We start from the raw sequence: 21,700 nt of genomic DNA, 5'->3' as shown, positions 1-21,700 counted from the left end.
TAAATTCCACACTACGTTAAACGTCTGGACAACTCAGTCCTTCAGAAGCCATTTTGAACTGGTGTCGTTAACCTGGTACAAAACACGCTCTTATTACAGTTTAAACCGGGTTTATTTTGATTTCCCTCACATTGATGAAAAGTGGCTGTGTCTACACGAGATATTTTTACTGTGCAGTAGACTACTCTACTGCACAGTAAAGTGTCACTGTCCACACGTGCAGATGCTTACTGCATTGTTACAGCCCTGCACTTTTCAAGATGAATTTTCCTTTTTCTTTTCTAGTTTTTGAAAGTCGGGAAATTTGCTGAGATCTGTGTTTCCTTCAAAACCATCTGCTTCAATGAAGCTATTGGCTTTGGTAATACAAATTTAGGGAATTAAAAAAAATCAGAATATAAATCCATCTTGGACAAAGAATAGGAAAACACCCCGAGAGTGGAACTCTCATGAATTGTAAAGGTTTATTGCCTCCATTGTAACGGTTTATTGCCTCCAAATTGTAAAGGCTTATTGCCTCAAGTGGGGGCCAAAGCAGGAAAGTAGATTAAATTATTCCATCATAAAAATATTTCATACGCTTTACCAAATACAAATAACACACCAGAAATAAAGCTCCATAAGAACAATTCACCTTATACAGTGCACATCTTGAAAGCACATTACAGACATTAGCTAGTTAAAGCTGATGGAAGAGAAGGGAGAGCTTCTGGGAGCTAGACCCGATGATCTTATGAGGTCCCCTCCAGCCCTAATGTCTATGACCCTGTAATTTGAGATTAGAAGCAAGATATGAAGACCATTATTAAGTTAAGTTAAGTTAATGTTGTTAGAGTGAGAACTGAACACGTTTGTGCTCAGTGGGTATGTCTACAAGTGCATTTACGCCAACCGAAATTTACTGCACAGTAAATTACTGCGCAGTAAATTGGGGGTGAGCCAGCATCTACACATGCAGGTATTAAAGCACATTAACGCTGTGTGTGGACTGAGCTGGGACTAAAGTTAGTCCAAAGTCAGCCCACACACACAACGTTACTGAGCAGTAAAGCATCTGCATGTGTGTTAAAGCACAGTAACTAATCGGGCATAAATGTAATACCTGCATGATGCCGTCAGCATAAGTCGCCATGTTTACAGTGCAGTACAGTTGTATATGTGTAGATGCACACTCGTACTGCACAATAATTTCAGCTACTGTGCAGTAAATGCACACGTGTAGATGCGCTCGCTCACTGTTTCCTTGAAATCACTGTTTTTTCGGTGGATGTCACTTCAGCTACTGTGCTGGCATTCGGCAGACTGGTTATGGGACTGCAGAGACTTGAAGAGAAGCGGGATTCACAGGATCACACCTGGTAACTACATTTCCTTGTGACATAATCAAGCAACCACCACGTCAGAGAAGCCCTGGTGTTCGGCTGTCACCTGGTCCCAAGGAAAACACCCTAAGTTTAGCAAATCTGGTTCTTCCACTGCCTCAGTACTGGTTGCCAACATGCAAACCATTTCAACTCTTCACTGGCAGTATTACCATGTATGAAATGATCATGAAAGAACTTTTCTTACCAAAGTGCTCTGCATCAACAATGGCTCAAAATAATCATTGTAATAAAAAATGAGTCAAAGAGTTCATAGGTGCTGGATATACTAGATAGGCAGGGTTTTGGATGAGCAAAGGGTTGGGACAACATTGCTATGGGCTGTCTCATTTCCTAGACTCTGGACTGGAACCATATAAAAAGAGCTCATATCCCAGTGCTCCTCATTCACTCATCTTCACTCCTTTGCATTTGTCCTAGCTGCTGAAGAGGGTAAGTCTGATTCCTATTCTTTCTATCTGCTCCTTGAATGGAAGCCTTAATATAATCCTTTGCAAATTCTAGTCTTAAATGTATTCCTGTCTCTGGACTGGGCTTTCCCTGTCCTCGCCCTCTGTGTATGTGGTTGCCTCTTTATGCTAGCACCAGAAAAACTTGTGGTGCACGGACAATACCAGAAAAGCAGGGGAAAAGGTGAAGGAAAGGAGCCTACAGAGGGACCAGGTCACAGAGCTGAATGAGAGATTGTTTGGTACCAGGTTAATGACACTGGTTCAAAATGGCTTCTGAAGGGCCGAGTTGTCCAAACTTTTAACTTAGGCTGAAGTTTGACAGACAGGAAAGCATGCAGCATTTTAGAAGCAGCCTTCCTTTCTCATGAGCTAGTTGTATCTTGTTGTAGAAACCCACATCAGAGTGACACCATGGTTTGAAGTCACGTATTCTAGATTATTTACCAGAAATGTTGGCACCAGTGTTTTGGGGATTCATGTTTCCACTAGCTTAAAAGTGAAGAAGAAGAAAGAACTTCCCTTGAGTTCTGTAGAAATAGAAAAGGGAAGGGGAGAAGGTCCTTTCTGGTTCATTTAACACAGAGTGTCTCTGCCTTGTTTCTTGCAGCTTTGCCCACACGACAGAAGATGTGCTCCCGCAGACCTTGCCACGAGCGTGAAACCTCCTGCCACAGTTCTGGGTCTCGCTGCCATGAGTTCAGACCTTCCTGCAACATCACTGTGGTAGAGAGACCATACTGCTGGCAAGGGCAACAATACCGTCCACCCTACTATCCAGTGCAACCCATCTACCCAGGCTATCAGCAGTGCTGCAAGTACCCTAAGATCCCACAGTGCCCCCAGTACCCACAGTACCCCCAGTATCCCCAGTTCCCACAGTACCCCAAGTAACAGCCAGAAGAACAGCAAGGAGAGAAGCCAAGACCTGCATGTTCCCTTCCTCCTGTTATGAAGATGGCTCATGTGCCGAAGGTTGCTTTGTCTTGTTGCATAAATTGCAGCTTCTCTGTGTATGTCTGTGCCATGTTTTGAAGATTTGCCCACTGTATAAGTGTGAAGTGTTCTTAACGAGGGTCCTTTCCGGAGTCGGGTATGCTCCCAGACTATGGGAATTGTTCTAATCTTGCTTTCCTGCTTCCTACTGCAGCTTGATATGGCACACAATAAAACATAACATTCACAAAAGCATCGTGGTGTTTGTCTTTTCGTTTGGTCATGAAATATCCTCGTTTCTGGTTATTCTTCAATTCTTTGTTTCTCAATATTCCAGAACCCCTCTTATCATCGAGAATAGGGTTGGACTGGGCCCTGAGAGGTCATCTAGACTATTCACAGGTCCAAGCCAGGATCCAATATACCCAACTTCTTCCTGTGCCCTTCTGCAAAATGTGGATGACTTGCTTTTACCAGCCACCACTGAAGCAAATTGCCTGGAAGGAACAATCTGCCTCCTTCATTTTCTGGGACAAGAAGGATACCGGGTGTCCAAAAGTAAGATGCAACCAATGTCCCAGAAGGTAACATATTTAGGATTTGAACTACAGCCTGGTCAGAGAGCCCTGTTGCCTGAAAGAAAAGAAGCTATATGCCGGCTAGCAACCCCAAAAATAAAGAAGCAAGTACGGGGCTTCATACGTACAGTCGGTTTTTGCAGGATTTGGATTCCAAATTTGGGGGTTATTGCAAAACCTCTGTATGGAGCTACACAAGGTGATGAAAAGGTGCTCGAATGGACTGAAGAGTGTGAGCAAGCATTCTGCCAGTTAAAGCAGGCTCTTATTGGAGCACCCGCCTTAGGACTACCGGACATGACTAAGCCTTTTTCCCTTTTTGTGCAAGACCAAAAGGGGGGTGGCCGTTGGAGTATTAACACAAAAATTAGGTAGCTGGCAATGACCAGTGGCATATTTTTCTAAGCAATTAGACCTTGTGTCATCCAGATGGCCTGCTTGTCTCCGGGCCGTTGCTGCCACCTGTCTGCTAATACAAGAAGCTGAAAAGTTAACCCTAGGCCATGAAATGACTGTATATGTGCCTGACGCAGTGCTTACAGTCCTGGAGCAGAAAGGAGGGAACTGGTTAACCCCGGGACGAATGGCTCGATATCAGGCAATCCTCCTCGATAAGCCTGAAATAAAATTGGCCATTTCTCGCACTGTAAATCCAGCAACACTGTTGCCACCTATGGCTGACACACCAGCTCTTGTACATGATTGCCTGCAAACATTGGAAGCTGTTTACTCCTCAAGACCAAACCTGAGAGACCAACCCCTTGACAATGCTGAACTGGAATTCTACACGGATGGCAGCTCGAGTATGGAGAATGGAATTTGAAAATCCAGATACGCTATCGTGACTACACAGAATGTGATAGAAGCAGGACCTTTAAACCCATCTGTTTCAGCTCAAAAGGCTGAACTCATTGCTATGACTCGGGCTTTGCAATTGGCGGCCAACAAAACTGTTAATATTTATACTGATTCTAAATATGTTTTCCTTGTTTTACATGCTCACGGAGCTCTGTGGAAAGAGCGGGGTCTACTTGATGCTAAAGGAGCAAGCATTAAACATAGCAAGCAAATAAAAGCTCTCCTCAAGGCAGTCTGGGAACCGAAGGAGGTAGCGGTAATGCATTATAAGGCACATCAGAAAGGGAACGACCCCTCCACAAAAGGTAATCGATTTGCTGACACTACGGCAAGGAGAGCAGCGAAAAGACCTCAGTCAGACTTGCTGCCCGAAGTAAGTAATCTGTTATCTCTCCTCCCAGACCTATACCAGCCTGTGACACCACAGTATGGGGGAAAAGACAAACAATTAATAAAAGAGTTTCAAGCAAAGAAGGGGGAGCACGGGTGGCTAGTAGCAAAGGATGGCCGCATTATCATCCCAGCTGCCTGGGTTCATGCGGTAGTAAAGAGCGCTCATCATGGCACCCACTATGGACCCAGGGCCCTGGTAAGATGGATCAGTCACTATATAACTGGAGTGGGATTAAAAGAGGCTGCCGAGAAGGTATCAGAAACATGTGAGGTCTGCCAGAGAAATAACCCAGAAGGAGGGAAAAAAGAAACTCCAGGACATCAGAGAATAGGCAATGGGCCAGGAGAAGAATGGCAGGTGGATTTTACCGAGTTGCCCCGGCAACAAGGGATGAGATATCTCCTTCTCTTTGCAGACACTTTCTCCAACTGGGTTGAGTGCTTCCCATGTTGGACTGCCCAAGCCCGAGAGGTGGTCAAGGCGCTCCTACGAGAAATCATACCTCGCTTCGGACTTCCAAAAGGAATAGGGTCAGACAATGGCCCACATTTCATTGCACAAATTACTCAGAAGGTTTCTGAGTTCCTGGGAATCAGCTGGCATTTACACACCCCTTGGCGACCCCAGTCCAGTGGAAAGGTGGAACGTATGAAGCAGACCTTAAAAAGACACCTTGCAAAGATTTGCCAAGAAGCTCGACTCAAATGGCCAGAGGCCCTACCCTTGACCCTGTTACGAGTAAGGGTCGCACCACATTCTAAATTGGGATTAAGCCCGTTTGAGATAATGTATGGTAAGCCTTACCCTCTGAGTCTGCCCATGGGTACTGAACAACAGTTACATGTTTTAGGCGAGGGAATGATTAGAAAATATGTACGGTCCTTGGTTTCTGTTTCGTCTTCCATCCACCAGCAGGTACGGGACGTGCTGCAGTCACAGGATCAGTCTCCTGCCCCGGAAAACCGACTATTACCTGGGAGTTACGCCCTTGTGAAAGACTGGAACGAGGAACCACTTCGAGCCAGATGGAAGGGCCCATATAGGGTACTCTTGACGACCCCGACGGCAGCAAAGCTCGAGGGAATCAAGACTTGGATACATTCCAGTCGCCTAAAGCCGGTGGCTGGACCAGAACAAGAAGGAACCCCCGCAGACTCCGGGACTGGAGGCAGAGAACAGTGAAAGGTGGAGCCAATAAGAGACTTAAAATTCCTATTCAGAAGAAAGGAACTTTAAATAATTTGTCAATTTTTGATCAAGTTTTACAGCCCTTATCATGAAATTGGTCAAGGTTTTATTGTGGGGCGTCCTGATCTGTCCACTCCTTCTCATAAGAGGGGAAAACCTTTTACAACAAGAATTTGCCCCTCAGGAAAATGTCTGGATTTATCTGGCCCGGGAAATTTTAAAAAGAACGGACTGTTGCTTAGCGGGAGGGAACAATGCTCACCTGGTTTTTACCTCATGCTTAATCGCAGTACCAACCCCTTTGAAAATTTTACAAACTTATACTATGCTGAAAGATATAGATAAGGAAAGTACATATCAGGATATATACAATTGGGGGACTAGTGTAAAAGATAAAAGCAGAAACATGTTCTCCTTACAGGTTGAGGCAAGAGCTAATGCTTCCGAATGTTTCCTAATGGTTAATTGTACTGGTAATTGCCTTAAATTGAACCAAGGTAAAAATGTCCTCTGTAATGAGACCAGTCAAATATCCTATGCATACGCACATACCGTCCTTCCTCGAGGATGGTTTCTAGCCTGCGGGAGAATAATATATTCATACCTCCCAGCGAACGCTACTGGAGGACCGTGCACCATTGCCCGGGTAACTGCAGCTCTTCCAAGGAAATCTGACCTAATGCACACTGAACAAACCCCTCTCGGTGGGAGGTATAAGAGGGCATACACTACTCTCACCGCCGATTGTGATGAGAATGATTCCCCTCGACTATTACCTAAGGCTGAATACGTAGCATTAGCTGTATCTGTGGTGGGGGTTCCGGGCCTCGCTGTAAGTAATAGCAGAAATCTTAATGCAGTTGCCTGTGTTCTAGCAAAAGGACTAAACGCTACATCCCAAGCTCTTTCAGCCCTCAATGCTGAACAAAAACAATTAAGGGACGCTGTCTTGGAGAACAGAACCGCTATTGATTATCTCTTACTACGACACAATCTTGGGTGTGAAACTTTAAAAGGAATGTGTTGTTTCAACCTCACCGATAATTCTGTGCTAATTGAAGACAAAATTGGTGCCTTACAACAATTGGCACAGACGTTAAAAGAATCATCTGGCTTAGCCTTTTCCTGGCTAAGTTCCTGGCTTCCCAATTTTAGATGGTCGAGACAGTTATTTAGTATAGTTGTCTCTTTCTGTGTTATAGGAATCATGGTTTGTTGCTGTATCCAATGCTTACCTGTTTTTATATCTATCTTCAGGCCTAAGGTAAATCAAATGATTTTACAAACAAAGAAAGCTGATGATACTAGATTTGTGTTAAACCAAATTGAATGGAGCAATTATAATAATGATTAAAAATGCTCCAAAGGGGGGAAATGTAAGGAGTGACCTAGAAACCTCTACTCAAAGATGAAGAAGAAGAGAATGCTATGTGACGAATGCCCATCTGCAATGATAAGGAGGAGACAGTCTTAGATAAAGGGGGCTTGAAAACAGAAGAAGAAACACAGTACTGGGATAAAGGGCTCATTAAAATACTAAAAATCACACCCCTAGGTGGGGAAAAAGTATGCTAATGAAACACACATGTATGTAAATGAGATACATGGCTAAAACACAGGTATACAGACATGCTCAGTAAAGAATTTCTTGCGTCACTCACTTATAACCAATCATCAAACAAGCACGCTTGCAAAGTCTTGAAAACTCCTGTATAAAAGATGCTTAAAAGTAGCAGTGGGGGTGCTTGTTACGTGAATTATTCCGCTTGCACCTTTTATTGCTAGCAATAAACCTTCTTTGTACATTCACCCCTGGTATCTTTATTGGTCTTTGCATACCGGGCACGATCCCAGACTTGAGCTGGGGCACAACATTCTACATCAGCCATACAAAAAAAGAAGATCAGAGACCTCAGCCTCAGAGACCTGAACCTTTGGGTTAGGTGATGCGGCATTTGCACCAAGGTGGCAGAGAGTACAAAGAGCTGGTAAATGTGACTTTACCTAGGTTTCTAAATGACTGCAGTGTTCAGGAATGCATTTGACCAGCCCCCGTTCTCTGGCGGTTCTACCTGCAGAATTCCTTCAGTTTGACTGAGGCCTTTCCATATGCACATCTGCACCAGCTGAGTTGAACAGATTCCATAAAGCTCTCGATGGACACTTTTGTATCAAGTTAAGAGCGGTTCACTTCACTTTAGCCTAAACTAGTTCCTAACCAACACCGACTAAACAGAAACAAACCTGATTTAAGCCACAATAACAACATCCACATAACTTTCAGCACCAGTACAATGAATCAGCTTTAAATTCCACACTACGTTAAACGTCTGGACAACTCAGTCCTTCAGAAGCCATTTTGAACTGGTGTCGTTAACCTGGTACAAAACACGCTCTTATTACAGTTTAAACCGGGTTTATTTTGATTTCCCTCACATTGATGAAAAGTGGCTGTGTCTACACGAGATATTTTTACTGTGCAGTAGACTACTCTACTGCACAGTAAAGTGTCACTGTCCACACGTGCAGATGCTTACTGCATTGTTACAGCCCTGCACTTTTCAAGATGAATTTTCCTTTTTCTTTTCTAGTTTTTGAAAGTCGGGAAATTTGCTGAGATCTGTGTTTCCTTCAAAACCATCTGCTTCAATGAAGCTATTGGCTTTGGTAATACAAATTTAGGGAATTAAAAAAAATCAGAATATAAATCCATCTTGGACAAAGAATAGGAAAACACCCCGAGAGTGGAACTCTCATGAATTGTAAAGGTTTATTGCCTCCATTGTAACGGTTTATTGCCTCCAAATTGTAAAGGCTTATTGCCTCAAGTGGGGGCCAAAGCAGGAAAGTAGATTAAATTATTCCATCATAAAAATATTTCATACGCTTTACCAAATACAAATAACACACCAGAAATAAAGCTCCATAAGAACAATTCACCTTATACAGTGCACATCTTGAAAGCACATTACAGACATTAGCTAGTTAAAGCTGATGGAAGAGAAGGGAGAGCTTCTGGGAGCTAGACCCGATGATCTTATGAGGTCCCCTCCAGCCCTAATGTCTATGACCCTGTAATTTGAGATTAGAAGCAAGATATGAAGACCATTATTAAGTTAAGTTAAGTTAATGTTGTTAGAGTGAGAACTGAACACGTTTGTGCTCAGTGGGTATGTCTACAAGTGCATTTACGCCAACCGAAATTTACTGCACAGTAAATTACTGCGCAGTAAATTGGGGGTGAGCCAGCATCTACACATGCAGGTATTAAAGCACATTAACGCTGTGTGTGGACTGAGCTGGGACTAAAGTTAGTCCAAAGTCAGCCCACACACACAACGTTACTGAGCAGTAAAGCATCTGCATGTGTGTTAAAGCACAGTAACTAATCGGGCATAAATGTAATACCTGCATGATGCCGTCAGCATAAGTCGCCATGTTTACAGTGCAGTACAGTTGTATATGTGTAGATGCACACTCGTACTGCACAATAATTTCAGCTACTGTGCAGTAAATGCACACGTGTAGATGCGCTCGCTCACTGTTTCCTTGAAATCACTGTTTTTTCGGTGGATGTCACTTCAGCTACTGTGCTGGCATTCGGCAGACTGGTTATGGGACTGCAGAGACTTGAAGAGAAGCGGGATTCACAGGATCACACCTGGTAACTACATTTCCTTGTGACATAATCAAGCAACCACCACGTCAGAGAAGCCCTGGTGTTCGGCTGTCACCTGGTCCCAAGGAAAACACCCTAAGTTTAGCAAATCTGGTTCTTCCACTGCCTCAGTACTGGTTGCCAACATGCAAACCATTTCAACTCTTCACTGGCAGTATTACCATGTATGAAATGATCATGAAAGAACTTTTCTTACCAAAGTGCTCTGCATCAACAATGGCTCAAAATAATCATTGTAATAAAAAATGAGTCAAAGAGTTCATAGGTGCTGGATATACTAGATAGGCAGGGTTTTGGATGAGCAAAGGGTTGGGACAACATTGCTATGGGCTGTCTCATTTCCTAGACTCTGGACTGGAACCATATAAAAAGAGCTCATATCCCAGTGCTCCTCATTCACTCATCTTCACTCCTTTGCATTTGTCCTAGCTGCTGAAGAGGGTAAGTCTGATTCCTATTCTTTCTATCTGCTCCTTGAATGGAAGCCTTAATATAATCCTTTGCAAATTCTAGTCTTAAATGTATTCCTGTCTCTGGACTGGGCTTTCCCTGTCCTCGCCCTCTGTGTATGTGGTTGCCTCTTTATGCTAGCACCAGAAAAACTTGTGGTGCACGGACAATACCAGAAAAGCAGGGGAAAAGGTGAAGGAAAGGAGCCTACAGAGGGACCAGGTCACAGAGCTGAATGAGAGATTGTTTGGTACCAGGTTAATGACACTGGTTCAAAATGGCTTCTGAAGGACCGAGTTGTCCAAACTTTTAACTTAGGCTGAAGTTTGACAGACAGGAAAGCATGCAGCATTTTAGAAGCAGCCTTCCTTTCTCATGAGCTAGTTGTATCTTGTTGTAGAAACCCACATCAGAGTGACACCATGGTTTGAAGTCACGTATTCTAGATTATTTACCAGAAATGTTGGCACCAGTGTTTTGGGGATTCATGTTTCCACTAGCTTAAAAGTGAAGAAGAAGAAAGAACTTCCCTTGAGTTCTGTAGAAATAGAAAAGGGAAGGGGAGAAGGTCCTTTCTGGTTCATTTAACACAGAGTGTCTCTGCCTTGTTTCTTGCAGCTTTGCCCACACGACAGAAGATGTGCTCCCGCAGACCTTGCCACGAGCGTGAAACCTCCTGCCACAGTTCTGGGTCTCGCTGCCATGAGTTCAGACCTTCCTGCAACATCACTGTGGTAGAGAGACCATACTGCTGGCAAGGGCAACAATACCGTCCACCCTACTATCCAGTGCAACCCATCTACCCAGGCTATCAGCAGTGCTGCAAGTACCCTAAGATCCCACAGTGCCCCCAGTACCCACAGTACCCCCAGTATCCCCAGTTCCCACAGTACCCCAAGTAACAGCCAGAAGAACAGCAAGGAGAGAAGCCAAGACCTGCATGTTCCCTTCCTCCTGTTATGAAGATGGCTCATGTGCCGAAGGTTGCTTTGTCTTGTTGCATAAATTGCAGCTTCTCTGTGTATGTCTGTGCCATGTTTTGAAGATTTGCCCACTGTATAAGTGTGAAGTGTTCTTAACGAGGGTCCTTTCCGGAGTCGGGTATGCTCCCAGACTATGGGAATTGTTCTAATCTTGCTTTCCTGCTTCCTACTGCAGCTTGATATGGCACACAATAAAACATAACATTCACAAAAGCATCGTGGTGTTTGTCTTTTCGTTTGGTCATGAAATATCCTCGTTTCTGGTTATTCTTCAATTCTTTGTTTCTCAATATTCCAGAACCCCTCTTATCATCGAGAATAGGGTTGGACTGGGCCCTGAGAGGTCATCTAGACTATTCACAGGTCCAAGCCAGGATCCAATATACCCAACTTCTTCCTGTGCCCTTCTGCAAAATGTGGATGACTTGCTTTTACCAGCCACCACTGAAGCAAATTGCCTGGAAGGAACAATCTGCCTCCTTCATTTTCTGGGACAAGAAGGATACCGGGTGTCCAAAAGTAAGATGCAACCAATGTCCCAGAAGGTAACATATTTAGGATTTGAACTACAGCCTGGTCAGAGAGCCCTGTTGCCTGAAAGAAAAGAAGCTATATGCCGGCTAGCAACCCCAAAAATAAAGAAGCAAGTACGGGGCTTCATACGTACAGTCGGTTTTTGCAGGATTTGGATTCCAAATTTGGGGGTTATTGCAAAACCTCTGTATGGAGCTACACAAGGTGATGAAAAGGGGCTCGAATGGACTGAAGAGTGTGAGCAAGCATTCTGCCAGTTAAAGCAGGCTCTTATTGGAGCACCCGCCTTAGGACTACCGGACATGACTAAGCCTTTTTCCCTTTTTGTGCAAGACCAAAAGGGGGGTGGCCGTTGGAGTATTAACACAAAAATTAGGTAGCTGGCAATGACCAGTGGCATATTTTTCTAAGCAATTAGACCTTGTGTCATCCAGATGGCCTGCTTGTCTCCGGGCCGTTGCTGCCACCTGTCTGCTAATACAAGAAGCTGAAAAGTTAACCCTAGGCCATGAAATGACTGTATATGTGCCTGACGCAGTGCTTACAGTCCTGGAGCAGAAAGGAGGGAACTGGTTAACCCCGGGACGAATGGCTCGATATCAGGCAATCCTCCTCGATAAGCCTGAAATAAAATTGGCCATTTCTCGCACTGTAAATCCAGCAACACTGTTGCCACCTATGGCTGACACACCAGCTCTTGTACATGATTGCCTGCAAACATTGGAAGCTGTTTACTCCTCAAGACCAAACCTGAGAGACCAACCCCTTGACAATGCTGAACTGGAATTCTACACGGATGGCAGCTCGAGTATGGAGAATGGAATTTGAAAATCCAGATACGCTATCGTGACTACACAGAATGTGATAGAAGCAGGACCTTTAAACCCATCTGTTTCAGCTCAAAAGGCTGAACTCATTGCTATGACTCGGGCTTTGCAATTGGCGGCCAACAAAACTGTTAATATTTATACTGATTCTAAATATGTTTTCCTTGTTTTACATGCTCACGGAGCTCTGTGGAAAGAGCGGGGTCTACTTGATGCTAAAGGAGCAAGCATTAAACATAGCAAGCAAATAAAAGCTCTCCTCAAGGCAGTCTGGGAACCGAAGGAGGTAGCGGTAATGCATTATAAGGCACATCAGAAAGGGAACGACCCCTCCACAAAAGGTAATCGATTTGCTGACACTACGGCAAGGAGAGCAGCGAAAAGACCTCAGTCAGACTTGCTGCCCGAAGTAAGTAATCTGTTATCTCTCCTCCCAGACCTATACCAGCCTGTGACACCACAGTATGGGGGAAAAGACAAACAATTAATAAAAGAGTTTCAAGCAAAGAAGGGGGAGCACGGGTGGCTAGTAGCAAAGGATGGCCGCATTATCATCCCAGCTGCCTGGGTTCATGCGGTAGTAAAGAGCGCTCATCATGGCACCCACTATGGACCCAGGGCCCTGGTAAGATGGATCAGTCACTATATAACTGGAGTGGGATTAAAAGAGGCTGCCGAGAAGGTATCAGAAACATGTGAGGTCTGCCAGAGAAATAACCCAGAAGGAGGGAAAAAAGAAACTCCAGGACATCAGAGAATAGGCAATGGGCCAGGAGAAGAATGGCAGGTGGATTTTACCGAGTTGCCCCGGCAACAAGGGATGAGATATCTCCTTCTCTTTGCAGACACTTTCTCCAACTGGGTTGAGTGCTTCCCATGTTGGACTGCCCAAGCCCGAGAGGTGGTCAAGGCGCTCCTACGAGAAATCATACCTCGCTTCGGACTTCCAAAAGGAATAGGGTCAGACAATGGCCCACATTTCATTGCACAAATTACTCAGAAGGTTTCTGAGTTCCTGGGAATCAGCTGGCATTTACACACCCCTTGGCGACCCCAGTCCAGTGGAAAGGTGGAACGTATGAAGCAGACCTTAAAAAGACACCTTGCAAAGATTTGCCAAGAAGCTCGACTCAAATGGCCAGAGGCCCTACCCTTGACCCTGTTACGAGTAAGGGTCGCACCACATTCTAAATTGGGATTAAGCCCGTTTGAGATAATGTATGGTAAGCCTTACCCTCTGAGTCTGCCCATGGGTACTGAACAACAGTTACATGTTTTAGGCGAGGGAATGATTAGAAAATATGTACGGTCCTTGGTTTCTGTTTCGTCTTCCATCCACCAGCAGGTACGGGAAGTGCTGCAGTCACAGGATTAGTCTCCTGCCCCGGAAAACCGACTATTACCTGGGAGTTACGCCCTTGCGAAAGACTGGAACGAGGAACCACTTCGAGCCAGATGGAAGGGCCCATATAGGGTACTCTTGACGACCCCGACGGCAGCAAAGCTCGAGGGAATCAAGACTTGGATACATTCCAGTCGCCTAAAGCCGGTGGCTGGACCAGAACAAGAAGGAACCCCCGCAGACTCCGGGACTGGAGGCAGAGAACAGTGAAAGGTGGAGCCAATAAGAGACTTAAAATTCCTATTCAGAAGAAAGGAACTTTAAATAATTTGTCAATTTTTGATCAAGTTTTACAGCCCTTATCATGAAATTGGTCAAGGTTTTATTGTGGGGCGTCCTGATCTGTCCACTCCTTCTCATAAGAGGGGAAAACCTTTTACAACAAGAATTTGCCCCTCAGGAAAATGTCTGGATTTATCTGGCCCGGGAAATTTTAAAAAGAACGGACTGTTGCTTAGCGGGAGGGAACAATGCTCACCTGGTTTTTACCTCATGCTTAATCGCAGTACCAACCCCTTTGAAAATTTTACAAACTTATACTATGCTGAAAGATATAGATAAGGAAAGTACATATCAGGATATATACAATTGGGGGACTAGTGTAAAAGATAAAAGCAGAAACATGTTCTCCTTACAGGTTGAGGCAAGAGCTAATGCTTCCGAATGTTTCCTAATGGTTAATTGTACTGGTAATTGCCTTAAATTGAACCAAGGTAAAAATGTCCTCTGTAATGAGACCAGTCAAATATCCTATGCATACGCACATACCGTCCTTCCTCGAGGATGGTTTCTAGCCTGCGGGAGAATAATATATTCATACCTCCCAGCGAACGCTACTGGAGGACCGTGCACCATTGCCCGGGTAACTGCAGCTCTTCCAAGGAAATCTGACCTAATGCACACTGAACAAACCCCTCTCGGTGGGAGGTATAAGAGGGCATACACTACTCTCACCGCCGATTGTGATGAGAATGATTCCCCTCGACTATTACCTAAGGCTGAATACGTAGCATTAGCTGTATCTGTGGTGGGGGTTCCGGGCCTCGCTGTAAGTAATAGCAGAAATCTTAATGCAGTTGCCTGTGTTCTAGCAAAAGGACTAAACGCTACATCCCAAGCTCTTTCAGCCCTCAATGCTGAACAAAAACAATTAAGGGACGCTGTCTTGGAGAACAGAACCGCTATTGATTATCTCTTACTACGACACAATCTTGGGTGTGAAACTTTAAAAGGAATGTGTTGTTTCAACCTCACCGATAATTCTGTGCTAATTGAAGACAAAATTGGTGCCTTACAACAATTGGCACAGACGTTAAAAGAATCATCTGGCTTAGCCTTTTCCTGGCTAAGTTCCTGGCTTCCCAATTTTAGATGGTCGAGACAGTTATTTAGTATAGTTGTCTCTTTCTGTGTTATAGGAATCATGGTTTGTTGCTGTATCCAATGCTTACCTGTTTTTATATCTATCTTCAGGCCTAAGGTAAATCAAATGATTTTACAAACAAAGAAAGCTGATGATACTAGATTTGTGTTAAACCAAATTGAATGGAGCAATTATAATAATGATTAAAAATGCTCCAAAGGGGGGAAATGTAAGGAGTGACCTAGAAACCTCTACTCAAAGATGAAGAAGAAGAGAATGCTATGTGACGAATGCCCATCTGCAATGATAAGGAGGAGACAGTCTTAGATAAAGGGGGCTTGAAAACAGAAGAAGAAACACAGTACTGGGATAAAGGGCTCATTAAAATACTAAAAATCACACCCCTAGGTGGGGAAAAAGTATGCTAATGAAACACACATGTATGTAAATGAGATACATGGCTAAAACACAGGTATACAGACATGCTCAGTAAAGAATTTCTTGCGTCACTCACTTATAACCAATCATCAAACAAGCACGCTTGCAAAGTCTTGAAAACTCCTGTATAAAAGATGCTTAAAAGTAGCAGTGGGGGTGCTTGTTACGTGAATTATTCCGCTTGCACCTTTTATTGCTAGCAATAAACCTTCTTTGTACATTCACCCCTGGTATCTTTATTGGTCTTTGCATACCGGGCACGATCCCAGACTTGAGCTGGGGCACAACATTCTACATCAGCCATACAAAAAAAGAAGATCAGAGACCTCAGCCTCAGAGACCTGAACCTTTGGGTTAGGTGATGCGGCATTTGCACCAAGGTGGCAGAGAGTACAAAGAGCTGGTAAATGTGACTTTACCTAGGTTTCTAAATGACTGCAGTGTTCAGGAATGCATTTGACCAGCCCCCGTTCTCTGGCGGTTCTACCTGCAGAATTCCTTCAGTTTGACTGAGGCCTTTCCATATGCACATCTGCACCAGCTGAGTTGAACAGATTCCATAAAGCTCTCGATGGACACTTTTGTATCAAGTTAAGAGCGGTTCACTTCACTTTAGCCTAAACTAGTTCCTAACCAACACCGACTAAACAGAAACAAACCTGATTTAAGCCACAATAACAACATCCACATAACTTTCAGCACCAGTACAATGAATCAGCTTTAAATTCCACACTACGTTAAACGTCTGGACAACTCAGTCCTTCAGAAGCCATTTTGAACTGGTGTCGTTAACCTGGTACAAAACACGCTCTTATTACAGTTTAAACCGGGTTTATTTTGATTTCCCTCACATTGATGAAAAGTGGCTGTGTCTACACGAGATATTTTTACTGTGCAGTAGACTACTCTACTGCACAGTAAAGTGTCACTGTCCACACGTGCAGATGCTTACTGCATTGTTACAGCCCTGCACTTTTCAAGATGAATTTTCCTTTTTCTTTTCTAGTTTTTGAAAGTCGGGAAATTTGCTGAGATCTGTGTTTCCTTCAAAACCATCTGCTTCAATGAAGCTATTGGCTTTGGTAATACAAATTTAGGGAATTAAAAAAAATCAGAATATAAATCCATCTTGGACAAAGAATAGGAAAACACCCCGAGAGTGGAACTCTCATGAATTGTAAAGGTTTATTGCCTCCATTGTAACGGTTTATTGCCTCCAAATTGTAAAGGCTTATTGCCTCAAGTGGGGGCCAAAGCAGGAAAGTAGATTAAATTATTCCATCATAAAAATATTTCATACGCTTTACCAAATACAAATAACACACCAGAAATAAAGCTCCATAAGAACAATTCACCTTATACAGTGCACATCTTGAAAGCACATTACAGACATTAGCTAGTTAAAGCTGATGGAAGAGAAGGGAGAGCTTCTGGGAGCTAGACCCGATGATCTTATGAGGTCCCCTCCAGCCCTAATGTCTATGACCCTGTAATTTGAGATTAGAAGCAAGATATGAAGACCATTATTAAGTTAAGTTAAGTTAATGTTGTTAGAGTGAGAACTGAACACGTTTGTGCTCAGTGGGTATGTCTACAAGTGCATTTACGCCAACCGAAATTTACTGCACAGTAAATTACTGCGCAGTAAATTGGGGGTGAGCCAGCATCTACACATGCAGGTATTAAAGCACATTAACGCTGTGTGTGGACTGAGCTGGGACTAAAGTTAGTCCAAAGTCAGCCCACACACACAACGTTACTGAGCAGTAAAGCATCTGCATGTGTGTTAAAGCACAGTAACTAATCGGGCATAAATGTAATACCTGCATGATGCCGTCAGCATAAGTCGCCATGTTTACAGTGCAGTACAGTTGTATATGTGTAGATGCACACTCGTACTGCACAATAATTTCAGCTACTGTGCAGTAAATGCACACGTGTAGATGCGCTCGCTCACTGTTTCCTTGAAATCACTGTTTTTTCGGTGGATGTCACTTCAGCTACTGTGCTGGCATTCGGCAGACTGGTTATGGGACTGCAGAGACTTGAAGAGAAGCGGGATTCACAGGATCACACCTGGTAACTACATTTCCTTGTGACATAATCAAGCAACCACCACGTCAGAGAAGCCCTGGTGTTCGGCTGTCACCTGGTCCCAAGGAAAACACCCTAAGTTTAGCAAATCTGGTTCTTCCACTGCCTCAGTACTGGTTGCCAACATGCAAACCATTTCAACTCTTCACTGGCAGTATTACCATGTATGAAATGATCATGAAAGAACTTTTCTTACCAAAGTGCTCTGCATCAACAATGGCTCAAAATAATCATTGTAATAAAAAATGAGTCAAAGAGTTCATAGGTGCTGGATATACTAGATAGGCAGGGTTTTGGATGAGCAAAGGGTTGGGACAACATTGCTATGGGCTGTCTCATTTCCTAGACTCTGGACTGGAACCATATAAAAAGAGCTCATATCCCAGTGCTCCTCATTCACTCATCTTCACTCCTTTGCATTTGTCCTAGCTGCTGAAGAGGGTAAGTCTGATTCCTATTCTTTCTATCTGCTCCTTGAATGGAAGCCTTAATATAATCCTTTGCAAATTCTAGTCTTAAATGTATTCCTGTCTCTGGACTGGGCTTTCCCTGTCCTCGCCCTCTGTGTATGTGGTTGCCTCTTTATGCTAGCACCAGAAAAACTTGTGGTGCACGGACAATACCAGAAAAGCAGGGGAAAAGGTGAAGGAAAGGAGCCTACAGAGGGACCAGGTCACAGAGCTGAATGAGAGATTGTTTGGTACCAGGTTAATGACACTGGTTCAAAATGGCTTCTGAAGGACCGAGTTGTCCAAACTTTTAACTTAGGCTGAAGTTTGACAGACAGGAAAGCATGCAGCATTTTAGAAGCAGCCTTCCTTTCTCATGAGCTAGTTGTATCTTGTTGTAGAAACCCACATCAGAGTGACACCATGGTTTGAAGTCACGTATTCTAGATTATTTACCAGAAATGTTGGCACCAGTGTTTTGGGGATTCATGTTTCCACTAGCTTAAAAGTGAAGAAGAAGAAAGAACTTCCCTTGAGTTCTGTAGAAATAGAAAAGGGAAGGGGAGAAGGTCCTTTCTGGTTCATTTAACACAGAGTGTCTCTGCCTTGTTTCTTGCAGCTTTGCCCACACGACAGAAGATGTGCTCCCGCAGACCTTGCCACGAGCGTGAAACCTCCTGCCACAGTTCTGGGTCTCGCTGCCATGAGTTCAGACCTTCCTGCAACATCACTGTGGTAGAGAGACCATACTGCTGGCAAGGGCAACAATACCGTCCACCCTACTATCCAGTGCAACCCATCTACCCAGGCTATCAGCAGTGCTGCAAGTACCCTAAGATCCCACAGTGCCCCCAGTACCCACAGTACCCCCAGTATCCCCAGTTCCCACAGTACCCCAAGTAACAGCCAGAAGAACAGCAAGGAGAGAAGCCAAGACCTGCATGTTCCCTTCCTCCTGTTATGAAGATGGCTCATGTGCCGAAGGTTGCTTTGTCTTGTTGCATAAATTGCAGCTTCTCTGTGTATGTCTGTGCCATGTTTTGAAGATTTGCCCACTGTATAAGTGTGAAGTGTTCTTAACGAGGGTCCTTTCCGGAGTCGGGTATGCTCCCAGACTATGGGAATTGTTCTAATCTTGCTTTCCTGCTTCCTACTGCAGCTTGATATGGCACACAATAAAACATAACATTCACAAAAGCATCGTGGTGTTTGTCTTTTCGTTTGGTCATGAAATATCCTCGTTTCTGGTTATTCTTCAATTCTTTGTTTCTCAATATTCCAGAACCCCTCTTATCATCGAGAATAGGGTTGGACTGGGCCCTGAGAGGTCATCTAGACTATTCACAGGTCCAAGCCAGGATCCAATATACCCAACTTCTTCCTGTGCCCTTCTGCAAAATGTGGATGACTTGCTTTTACCAGCCACCACTGAAGCAAATTGCCTGGAAGGAACAATCTGCCTCCTTCATTTTCTGGGACAAGAAGGATACCGGGTGTCCAAAAGTAAGATGCAACCAATGTCCCAGAAGGTAACATATTTAGGATTTGAACTACAGCCTGGTCAGAGAGCCCTGTTGCCTGAAAGAAAAGAAGCTATATGCCGGCTAGCAACCCCAAAAATAAAGAAGCAAGTACGGGGCTTCATACGTACAGTCGGTTTTTGCAGGATTTGGATTCCAAATTTGGGGGTTATTGCAAAACCTCTGTATGGAGCTACACAAGGTGATGAAAAGGGGCTCGAATGGACTGAAGAGTGTGAGCAAGCATTCTGCCAGTTAAAGCAGGCTCTTATTGGAGCACCCGCCTTAGGACTACCGGACATGACTAAGCCTTTTTCCCTTTTTGTGCAAGACCAAAAGGGGGGTGGCCGTTGGAGTATTAACACAAAAATTAGGTAGCTGGCAATGACCAGTGGCATATTTTTCTAAGCAATTAGACCTTGTGTCATCCAGATGGCCTGCTTGTCTCCGGGCCGTTGCTGCCACCTGTCTGCTAATACAAGAAGCTGAAAAGTTAACCCTAGGCCATGAAATGACTGTATATGTGCCTGACGCAGTGCTTACAGTCCTGGAGCAGAAAGGAGGGAACTGGTTAACCCCGGGACGAATGGCTCGATATCAGGCAATCCTCCTCGATAAGCCTGAAATAAAATTGGCCATTTCTCGCACTGTAAATCCAGCAACACTGTTGCCACCTATGGCTGACACACCAGCTCTTGTACATGATTGCCTGCAAACATTGGAAGCTGTTTACTCCTCAAGACCAAACCTGAGAGACCAACCCCTTGACAATGCTGAACTGGAATTCTACACGGATGGCAGCTCGAGTATGGAGAATGGAATTTGAAAATCCAGATACGCTATCGTGACTACACAGAATGTGATAGAAGCAGGACCTTTAAACCCATCTGTTTCAGCTCAAAAGGCTGAACTCATTGCTATGACTCGGGCTTTGCAATTGGCGGCCAACAAAACTGTTAATATTTATACTGATTCTAAATATGTTTTCCTTGTTTTACATGCTCACGGAGCTCTGTGGAAAGAGCGGGGTCTACTTGATGCTAAAGGAGCAAGCATTAAACATAGCAAGCAAATAAAAGCTCTCCTCAAGGCAGTCTGGGAACCGAAGGAGGTAGCGGTAATGCATTATAAGGCACATCAGAAAGGGAACGACCCCTCCACAAAAGGTAATCGATTTGCTGACACTACGGCAAGGAGAGCAGCGAAAAGACCTCAGTCAGACTTGCTGCCCGAAGTAAGTAATCTGTTATCTCTCCTCCCAGACCTATACCAGCCTGTGACACCACAGTATGGGGGAAAAGACAAACAATTAATAAAAGAGTTTCAAGCAAAGAAGGGGGAGCACGGGTGGCTAGTAGCAAAGGATGGCCGCATTATCATCCCAGCTGCCTGGGTTCATGCGGTAGTAAAGAGCGCTCATCATGGCACCCACTATGGACCCAGGGCCCTGGTAAGATGGATCAGTCACTATATAACTGGAGTGGGATTAAAAGAGGCTGCCGAGAAGGTATCAGAAACATGTGAGGTCTGCCAGAGAAATAACCCAGAAGGAGGGAAAAAAGAAACTCCAGGACATCAGAGAATAGGCAATGGGCCAGGAGAAGAATGGCAGGTGGATTTTACCGAGTTGCCCCGGCAACAAGGGATGAGATATCTCCTTCTCTTTGCAGACACTTTCTCCAACTGGGTTGAGTGCTTCCCATGTTGGACTGCCCAAGCCCGAGAGGTGGTCAAGGCGCTCCTACGAGAAATCATACCTCGCTTCGGACTTCCAAAAGGAATAGGGTCAGACAATGGCCCACATTTCATTGCACAAATTACTCAGAAGGTTTCTGAGTTCCTGGGAATCAGCTGGCATTTACACACCCCTTGGCGACCCCAGTCCAGTGGAAAGGTGGAACGTATGAAGCAGACCTTAAAAAGACACCTTGCAAAGATTTGCCAAGAAGCTCGACTCAAATGGCCAGAGGCCCTACCCTTGACCCTGTTACGAGTAAGGGTCGCACCACATTCTAAATTGGGATTAAGCCCGTTTGAGATAATGTATGGTAAGCCTTACCCTCTGAGTCTGCCCATGGGTACTGAACAACAGTTACATGTTTTAGGCGAGGGAATGATTAGAAAATATGTACGGTCCTTGGTTTCTGTTTCGTCTTCCATCCACCAGCAGGTACGG

General features: G+C 44.3%; 3 long non-coding RNA genes across 3 annotated transcripts; all 3 read left to right on the top strand.

Annotated features, from left to right (window-relative positions):
* The first annotated feature begins 1,689 nt into the window (after positions 1-1,689).
* Positions 1,690-3,019, top strand: LOC132245742 (uncharacterized). The gene is made up of 2 exons (XR_009457460.1): positions 1,690-1,814; positions 2,442-3,019. It is a non-coding gene; the product is annotated as an uncharacterized LOC132245742 (long non-coding RNA).
* Positions 3,020-9,780: 6,761 nt separating this feature from the next.
* LOC132245730 (uncharacterized) lies at positions 9,781-11,110 on the top strand. The gene is made up of 2 exons (XR_009457451.1): positions 9,781-9,905; positions 10,533-11,110. It is a non-coding gene; the product is annotated as an uncharacterized LOC132245730 (long non-coding RNA).
* A 6,761-nt stretch (positions 11,111-17,871) lies between these two features.
* On the top strand, positions 17,872-19,201 carry LOC132245732 (uncharacterized). The gene is made up of 2 exons (XR_009457453.1): positions 17,872-17,996; positions 18,624-19,201. It is a non-coding gene; the product is annotated as an uncharacterized LOC132245732 (long non-coding RNA).
* Positions 19,202-21,700: the final 2,499 nt, after the last annotated feature.

Source organism: Alligator mississippiensis, chromosome 15 (genome assembly GCF_030867095.1).
Source record: "Alligator mississippiensis isolate rAllMis1 chromosome 15, rAllMis1, whole genome shotgun sequence".
Taxonomy (NCBI): domain Eukaryota; kingdom Metazoa; phylum Chordata; order Crocodylia; family Alligatoridae; genus Alligator; species Alligator mississippiensis.
Note: the sequence above shows the minus strand (reverse complement) of the source record. Positions and strands in the feature narration are given on the sequence as shown.